Source organism: Chiloscyllium plagiosum, chromosome 33, assembly GCF_004010195.1.
Source record: "Chiloscyllium plagiosum isolate BGI_BamShark_2017 chromosome 33, ASM401019v2, whole genome shotgun sequence".
Taxonomy (NCBI): domain Eukaryota; kingdom Metazoa; phylum Chordata; class Chondrichthyes; order Orectolobiformes; family Hemiscylliidae; genus Chiloscyllium; species Chiloscyllium plagiosum.
In genome coordinates, this window is record NC_057742.1 from 20,388,544 (window position 1) to 20,398,949 (window position 10,406).

The following is a 10,406-nucleotide window of genomic DNA, read 5'->3' on the forward strand; positions in this document are numbered from 1 at the left end:
TATCTGAATTAAACTCCATCTGCCACTTCTCAGCCCATTGGCCCATCTGGTCCAGATCCTGTTGTAATCTGAGGTAACCCTCTTCGCTGTCCACTACACCTCCAATTTTGGTGTCATCTGCAAACTTACTAACTGTACCTCTTATGCTCGCATCCAAATCATTTATGTAAATGACTAAAAGTAGAGGGCCCAGCACCGATCCTTGTGGCACTCCACTGGTCACAGGCCTCCTCCACCACCTCCCTTTGTCTTCTACCTTTGAGCCAGTTCTGTATCCAAATGGCTAGTTCTCCCTGTATTCCTTAAAATCTAATCTTGCTAACCAGTCTCCCATGGGGAACCTTGTCGAACGCCTTACTGAAGTCCATATAGATCGCAACTACTGCTCTGCCCTCATCAATCATCTTTGTTACTTCTTCAAAAAACTCAATCAATTTTGTGAGACATGATTTCCCATGCTCAAAGCCATGTTGACTATCCCTAATCAGTCCTTGCCTATCCAAATACATGTACATCCTGTCCCTCAGGATTCCCTTCAACAACTTGCCCATGACCGACGTCAGGCACACCGGTCTATAGTTCTCTGGCTTGTCCTTACCACCCTTGTTAAGCAGTGGCACCACGTTAGCCAACCTCCAATCTTCCAGCACCTCACCTGTGACTATCAATGATACAAATATCTCAGCAAGGGGCCCAGAAATCACTTCCCTACTTTTCCACAAAGTTCTAGAGTACACCTGATTAGGTCCTGGGGATTTATCCACCTTCATGCGTTTCCTCCTCTGTAATATGGACATTTTTTAGGCTGTCACCATCTATTTTGCTACATTCTATATCTTCCATGTCCTTTTCCACAGTAAATACTGATGCAAAATACTCGTTTAGTATCTCCTCCATTTTCTGTCTGGCTCCTTGCTGATCTTTGAGGGGCCCCATTCGCTCCCTAGTTTTTCCTTAATGTATTTGTAAAAACCTTTTGGATTCTCCTTAATTCTATTTGCCAAAGCTATCTCATGTCCCCTTTTAGCCCTCCTGATTTCCCTCTTCAGTATACTCCTACTGTCTTTATACTCTTCAAAGGATTCACTCGATCTCCCCTGTCTATACCTGGCATATACTTCCTTCTTTTTCTTAACCAAGCTCTCAATTTCTTTAGTCATCCAGCATTCCCTATACCTACCAGTCTTTCCTTTCACCCTGACAGGAATATACTTTCTCTGGATTCTCGCTATCCCATTTCTGAAGACTTCCCAATTTCCAGCCGTCCCTTTACTCGCGAACATTTGCCCCCAATCAGCTTTTGAAAGTTCTTGCCTAATACCGTCAAACTTGGCCTTTCTCCAATTTAGAACTTCAACTTTTAGATCTGGTCTATCCTTTTATATCACTATTTTAAAACTAATAGAATCACTTTGGTCACTGGCCCCAAAGCGCTCCCTCACTGACACCTCAGTCACCTGCCCTTCCTTATTTCCCAAGAGTAGGCCAAGTTTTGCACCTTCTCTAAGCCTGCAACATGGTCGTTAATGTCTGATGCCACCTTTCTACTGCTCCCTGCGACTCTGCATGGTATGCAGTAGACTTGAATTGTTTTATTGCTAAGCTGTCCATAATGTCCTTGAATAATTTTGGTGTGAAGTTTGATCCCTGATCTGATTGTATCCCTGTTATTGGTCTGTATCGAGTGAAAAATTTGAGTAATCCTCTACAATCCTTTTAGCTGTGATATTGCATGATAGAATGGCTTCTGGAAATTTAGTGGATGATATTCATTAACTTTCAATGAATGACATTTGGGTGTAACAGGGAGAGGTGTAAAAGAGGAATTGGTGTTGCAATATTAATCAAGTATTGTTATAGTATTTATCAAGTACTGCATATAGGAGGGATAAAATCTTTGGTGGTTCCATTATAGAGGCTATATGGGTTGAACATAAAAACAAAAAGGGTGCAATGACATTTTTCAGAATGTACTATAGATCCCCAAACAGTCAAGAAAAGGTAAAAGGGCAGATACTTAGGTAAATTTCAGAGAAGTGTTAAAAAAGAGGATGATAATAGTAAAGACTTTCACCTTTCCCAATATTAATTGGGATATTCAGGAATTCTTAAAACAAAGCACGCAGAATGTCCTCCAAAGGTGGGAACAGTACTGGACCTAATTGTATAGAACTAAGCCAGCAACTGGTAGTGTCCTTTGGGGAGCATTTTGGTGATAGTGTCCATAACTCATTCAAATTGAAGGTAGTCATGGCAAGAGGCAAAGCTGGACCAAAAAAACCCCATAAGTACACAAGGGTGGGGGTGGGTTGGGGCAGGATGATTTTAATATGATAAAATAGGATCAGACCAAGGTGGACTGCGAGGAGCTTCTGATGGGAAAATCTACATCAGAGCAAAGGGAGTCTTTCAAAAAGTGAGAGTGCATCACATTCCTGCAATGGTGAAGGTTTGAACTAATAGGAATGGAGAACCTTCGATGTGGAGGAATGCACCGTATTAATGGGTAAGACAAATGAGTGAAAGCTTTCATGAGCCATCAAAGGGTTAAGACACTAGATGTCATTGGCCAATATTTACTGTGGAGAAGGATATGAAATTTGGAAAACTTGGGGAAATAAACAGTGATATCTTAAAAAGTGTCCATATTTCAGAGAAGGAGCTGTTGGATGTCTTAAAATGCAGGGGGAAAAATCCACAGGACCTGATTGGGTGTATGTCTTTTGGGAAGCTAGGGAAGAGATTGCTGGGCCCCTTGATGGGATACTTGTAACATCGATAGCCACAAGTGAGGTGCCAGAAGATTAGAGGTTGGCTGATGTGGTACCATTATTTAAGAAATGTGGTAAGGAAAAGTCAGGGAACTATAGATCAGAGGACCTGACGTCGGTAGTGGGCAAGTTGTTGAAGGAGATTCTGAGGGAAAGGCAAGGACTGATTTAGGAGAGTCAATATGGCTTAGTGTATTGTGTCTCACGAACTTGACTGAGTTTTTTGAAGAAATGACAAAGAAGATTACTGATGGCTGAACGGTAAATGTTGTCTATATGGACTGCAGCAAGACTTTTGACAAGGTTCCACATGATAGACTGGTCAGCAATGTTAGATCACATGGATTCCAGGAATGGCTAACCAATTGGATACAAACTTATCTAAACAGAGAGAGGTGGTGGAGAGTTGTTTTTGAGTCTGGAGGCCTGTGACCAGCAGTGTACTGCAAGGATTGGTGTTGGGTCCACTGCTTTTTTGTCATTTAAATTAATGATTTGGATGTGAATAGAGATGGCATGCTCAGTAAATTTACAGATGGCACCAAAATTGGTGGTGTATTGGACAGTGAAGAAGGTCAGAACATAAAACCTTACAGTGCATTACAACATTTGGGCATTGAACCAAAGGGCTGAGGAATGGCAGATGGAGTTTAATGTAGACAAATGTGAGGTCTTGCATTTTGGAAAGGCAAATCAAGGGGTGTTTTATTCAATAAATGATAGGATCTTGGAGAGTGTTGCCGAAAAAAGGGGCATGGGATGAATGTGCATACTTCCTTGAAAATGGGATCGAAGGTAGACAGTGTGGTGAGGAAGGCATTTGACACAATTGCCTTTATTGGTCAGTGCATTGAGTGTAGGAGCTGTGACATCATGTTGCAGTTGTCCAGGACATTGGTGAGGCAACTTGTAGAATACTGTGTTCAATTCTGATCTCCCTGATATAGGAAGGACATTATTAAACTTGAAAGGGTTCAGAAAAGATTTACAAAGATGTTGCTGGGATGGAGGGTTTGACTTGTAGGGAGAAACTGAATAGACTGGAGCTACTTCCCTGGAGAGTTGGAGGTTGATGGGTGACCTTTTCGAGATTCATAAAATCATGCGGGGCATGGATAGTGTGAATTCCCAAGGACTTTTTGTACAGGTTAGGGGATTCCAAAAATAGAGGGCATACTTTTAAGGTGAGAGGGGAAATATTTAAAATGGACCTGAGGGGCAACTTTTTCACACTGAAGGTGGTGCATGTATGGAATGAGCTGCCAGAGGAAGTGGTGGAGACAGGTACAATTACAGCATTTAAAAGGCATCTGGATAGGTGTATGAATAGAAAACATTTACAGGGATATGGGCCAAATGCTGGCAAATGGGAGTAGATCAGTTTAGGATATCTAGTCAGCATGGACGTATTGGACAAAGGGTCTGTTTGCATGCTGCACATCTCTATGACTGTATGACTATGATTTGAATCATCAATACCGACAGGTGAGATACCAGAAAACTGGAGGATGGCTAACATGGTTCCACTATTTAAGAAAGGTAGTAAGGAAAAGCCATGGAACCATTGACTGGTGAGCCTGATGTTGGTAGTGGGCAAGTCATTAGAGGGAATCCTGAGGGATAGGATTTATATGCATTAATATGCATTAGGGATAGTCAACATGGCTTTGTGCATGGGAAATTGTGTCTCATTAACTAAATTAAGTTTTTTGAAGAAGTAACAAAGAGGATAGATGAGGACAGAGTGGTGGACATGATCTCTACGGCATTTGACAAAGTTCCTTATAGTAGACTAGTTAGCAATGTTAGATCCCATGGAATAGAAGGAGAGCGAGCCATTTGGATACAGAACGGGCTTGAAGGTAGAAGGCATAGGGTATGGCAGAGAGTTGTTTTTCAGACTGGAGGCTGTGACCACCAATGTGCCACAAGGATCGGTGCTGGGTCCACTGCTTTTTGACATTTGTATAAATGATTTCGATGTGAACATAGGAGGTTTGGTTAGTAGGTTTGCAGATGACACCAAAATTAGAGGTGTAGTAGACAGTGAAAAAGGTTTCCTCAGAGTACAATGGGATCTTAATCAGATAGTCCAACAGGCTGAGAAGTGGCAGAGAGGGTTTAATTTAGATAAATATCAGGTGTCGCATTTTGGAAAGGCAAATCAGGGCAGGACTTATACACTTAATGGTAAAATCCTGCACAGTGTTGCTGTACAAAGAGACCTTGGAGTGCAGGTTCACAACTTCCTGAAAGCAGAGTCATAGGTGGATAGAACAGTAAAGAAGATATTTAGTACACTTGCCTTAATTAACCAGAGCATTGAGTATAGGAGTTGGGAGGTCATGTCGCGAATGTACAGGATATTGGTTAGGCCACCTTTGTGGACCAATTCTGTGCAATTCTGATCTCCCTGCTATAGGAAGGATGTTGTGAAACTTGAAAGGGTTCAGAAAAGATTTCCAAGGATGTTGTCAGCATTCGAGGGTTTGAGCAATAGGGAACGGCTGAGTATGGTGCGGCTATTTTCTCTGGAGCATCAGAGACTGAGGGTTGACCTTATATAGAGTTTTATAAAATTATGAGGGGCATGGATAGGGTGAGTAGTTGATGTCTTTTCCCCAGGATGGAAAAATTAGAGAGCATTGATTTAAGATGCGAGGGGAAAGATTTAAAAGGGACTTGAGGGACAATATTTTCATGCCGAGGATAGCACGTGTATGGAATGACTTGCCAGAGGAAGTGGTAGATGATAGTACAATTAGAATATTTAAAAGGCACTTGGATGCTTACACGAATAGGAAGGGTTTAGAATGATGTGCACCAAATGCTGGAAAATGGGGCTAGAGTTATTTGCGATACCTGGTCGGCATGGATGATTTGGACCGAAGGGTCTGTTTCTGTGCTGTACGTCTCTATGACTCTATGACTAAGAGTATAAAAAGTGCAGGGAGTTGTGAAAAGAAAATAAGGAAAGTGAAAAGGTGACTTGCTAAAACAGTGGTAAATAAAATAAAGGAAAGTTCAAATATATTTCTTAAGTAAATTAGGGACAAAAGATAACCAAGCAAACAGAAATCATGAATGAGCTAATTAGTTAATGAGACACTAACAATCAGGAGATACTGAGGACTGCAGATCCTGGACAATCAGAGTCAATAAAGTATGGCCCTTGAAAAAGCACAGTGGGTCAGGCAGCAACCCAGGAGCAGGAGAGTCAACATTTCCAGCAGGGCCCTTCATGACCTGCTGTGCTTTTTCCTGCACCACGCAATCAGAAAGTTCGCAAATGATATGAAAATTGTCATATGGTAAACAGTGAAGAAGAAAGCCTTAGACTACAGGACAATAAGGTAGGCAGAAAGGTGATAAATGGAATTAAATCCAGAAAAGTTTGAGGCGATATATTTTGGGTGGACTAAAAAGACAAGGCAGTACACAATGAATGGTAGGACTCTTGGAAGTACAAAGGATCAGAGGGACCTTGATGTGCATGTCCATAGATCCCTAAAGGTAACAGGTCAGTGGATAAGGTGATTAAGGCATATGGAATACTTGCCTTTACTAGTCAAGCCATTGCATACCAAAGCAGGGAGGTTAAGATGAGCTGTAGAAAACATTAATTAGGTGACAGCTAGAGCACTGTATTTTGCTTTGGTTGCCACACTACAAGGAGGAAGTGACTACTCCACAGAGGGTGGGGAGGAGATTCACCAGGAGATTCCCTGAACTGGAATGATTTAGCATTCAAAAGTGATTAAATAGGCTGGAGTTGTTTTCCTTAGAGCAGAGAAGGTCGAGGAGAATCTTTATTAAGGCGAGCAGCACAGATAAGATTGATAAGAATAAAATTGCCCCTTATAAAAAGGCTTTAATACATAGTATTAAGGTAGAGGACAAGAGGTTTCGAAGGTATTCTTTTTCTTACCCATAAAGTCATGGGTATATGGAACTTACTGCCTGAAAGGGTAGTAGAGGTGGTAGCAATCACGATATTGAAGAAATATTTTGATAAGCACTTGAAATGCTATTGCTTACAAGGCTACAAGCCAAGTGCTGAAAAATGCGTCGAGAGTAGGTAGGTGCTTGGTGACTGATATGGACATGATGGGCTGAAGGGCCTCTTTCCATGCTGTAAAACACAGATTCTATGACATTTGAATGCTCATTAATATTGACTGCTGTCAACCTAGGGAGATAGTTTTTGTTAATTCGATAAAATGTGTTGCTTTGGCATCTTATGACTGCTCAAATAAGGATCAAAATGAATATAGACATGTAGATAATTATATTAATTCAAATCACAACATGTATTTGCATTGATCATGAAAATACTTTATTTGTAATAATAGATTTTCAACATTTTAATTTAGTATTGCACAGATTCAAATTTCACAACATCCATTTTTTAAAGTAGTAAATTGAGAAAGCAAAATTAATGATAAAAATAATTTGCATTTTTAGGAGAGACATTCCAAAGTGCTTCAAAGAACCACAATCTGGTATAATTAATAATCTTCAATTTTTAGCAACATATACAATAAAAGGCCCCAGGCACTTCATATGAACTTCAACAAAATGTAAAATCAGGCTAAATGACTTTAAGGAATGATTTAGAGAGAAATATCGGAGTGTATGCCAAGGAAGTTGAAGGCATATTTGCCAGCATGATGCAAAAGAAGTGAGGTTTCCCAAGAGGTCAGACTTGGAGGAAATCAGAATTTGTGGAAGATTGTCAAGATTGAGGAGTTACAAGAGATAGGAAAAGAAGAGAGTATGGATTGATTTTAAAGCTGAGGATTGTAAAGTTAAGGCATTAATGTACAAGGTACCAATGTAGATTAGTGGGCAATAAATGATGTATAAATGGGACATGGACATGTATCAAAATATGGCCAACAAAACTTTGAACGAATTCACATTAATGGAAGGTAGCACCAAGGAAGGCCGTCAGAAGAGTATTTGAATAGTTGAGTAGTTGGAGGTGAGCAAACATGGGGAAAGAAACCATCCCTGAAAGGGTCCGGGGTACATCATCTCTCTTGGCAAAAGAAAGCACCCCACACCCCTCCTTCAAAGGGCCATCGCCTCCAGCTTCTCTGTGGTCACAATGTACAACTATCAAAGTCACCTACACTTGGCTTCAAGTGACTATCTTCCCTACTGTAGACCATCTACAGATCAACTCCTGGCTGCTTACTCTATATGTCCAACCTTCAAGAGGGTTCTGGGTATGGATGAGGGTTTCGGGAGCTGACGAAATAGTTGAGAGGAAGTAGGTGGTCTTGATAATTGACATCATATGTGGTCAAAGCTCAAGATACCAAAATAGGATACCAAGATCTCTTTGGTTGAAACTACTGGGGAGGAGACAGAATTTATAGCTATCATTTCTATTTGTGATGGAAGCAAGAAAGTAGCCTCAGTCTTCCTGATGTTTACTAAATGGACTGCAGCAGTGCAAGAGGGTGGATTGTCAACACCTTTTCAAAGGCAGCAGTGATGGTCAACATTTACTGGTCTTTCTAGTGATGCTCACATTCCATGAAAGAAAAAGAAGAAATGTTGAATTGCCGAAATGTTCACTGTATCCGGGAGTGGTTATTAAAGAAGCAGCCCAATAACATCAAGGGAGTGGAGAGGCTGAAGGAGATAGTGATGAGATAGAGATCGTGGATTGGTCCGTCAAGATTATGGGTCTAGATTAGAGTAGTGCTGGAAAAGCACAGCAGGTCAGGCAACATCTGAGGAGCAGGAAAATCGACATTTCGGGCAAAAGCCCTTCATCAGAAATTGACATGTATAGTCTTACCCATTAAATTTTGGTGTAACATTTTAAATGATTTTTGAAATAATGCAGTGCAAGTTTGAAATCTGTGTCATGCTTAGAGGGCCGTCGAAACCTTGCATATTTTTGTTCAACTGCTTTCTGTGTGTCATTTTTTGGACTCTGGTGCATCTGATGGCCAACAATGACATCATTACACGATCCCACGAGCAATCTGCCGAGTCCATCAATGAAAAACTCTAGGAAAGATTTCAAATTCAGTTTTACTTGTGAAAACATTAGTCAGGAAAGGTTAAGCATAATAATAGAATAGCACAGAATGAAAAAGGTTATTTCATGTAACAAGCCCAATTCTTTCACATATCAAACATCCACACATTACAATATCTTCTCCATCCACTAAATGTTCCATGGGAAAGTTGTGCTTAGTATATCCCAATCCTCAAAACAGAACCCAAACCAAGTTCATTGATTTTGTTTGGCTGTGATCCACAAGAACTTCTGCATTCTGAGATTCAATCATGGCTGATATGCTCCTCACCTCTATTTTCCTGCCTTCTCTCCATATGCCTCAATCCATTACCAAGTAAAATTCTGTCTAACTCTTCCTTAAATTTACTCATTGTCCCAGCATCCAAAACTCTTTGGGAGAAGTAGTTTCTGCTCAACTCTGTTTTAACTTTGCTACCCATTACCCTAAAACTATGACTTCTCATCCAAATATTTGAATACCTCCCCTCATTCTTCTAAATTCAAGAGAGTGTAGGCTTAAACTGTTCAATCTCTCTTCATATGGCAAACTCATCATCTCTGGGACCAATCTCGTGAACTTCATCTGAACTGCCTTCAATGCCACTACATCTTTCCTCAAATAAGGGGATCAAAACTGTGCACAATACTCCAGGTGCAGTCTCACCAATACCTTGTACAGTTGCAACAACACTTCCTTATCTTTATATTCTAATCCTGAGGTTATAAAAGCTAATATTTTATTCACTTTCTTTATGAACAGCTGTACCCGCTTGCTAGCTTTCTGTGACTCATGAACCAATACACCTAGATCCCTCTGCACCAGAGCATCCCGAAATCTCTCCCCATTAAGATAATAGGTCACTTTCCCAGTTCTTCGACCCAAATGCATAACCTTGTACTTATCCACATTCAATCCATCTACCACATTTTGGCCCACTCACCTAAACTATCAATGTCTATTTGTAAGGTTATTTCTTCATTGCAATTTACCATTCCACGTATTTTTGTGTCATCTGTAAATTTGGTTAAAGAGCCTTCCTCCCTGTATCCAAGTCGTTAATGCAGATTGTGAATGGCTGGGCTCCAAGAATGGAACCCTATGGCACCTCACTAGTTACAGCTTGCCATCCTAAAAAAAAACACTTATTCAGACTCTCTGTCTTCTGTCCATCAGCCATTCATCTATCCAGGCTAATCCCATTTGATCCAACCTTGTTGCACCTTATCAAATGCAGTCCAGATAAATTACATCTACAGCATCCCCGTTATCCACTTTGATTGTTACTTTTTCAAAGAGCTCTAGCAAATTAGTCAAACATGAGTTGCCTTTCAAAAAACCATGCCGACTCTGGTGGATAGCATTTTGACTTTCCAAATATCCTAATATTACTTCTTTGATAGTTGATTCTGACACGTTTCTAACAGCATATGTAAAACTAACTGGTCTGTAATTTCCCACATTTTGCCTCTCTTGCTTTTTGAATAAGGGCATTCTATTAGCCATTTTCCAATCCACTGGAATCTTTCCTGTGTCCAGAGAATTTTGGAATATTTTAACCAATGGATCTATTATCTCTGTTGCCACTTCCTTTAAT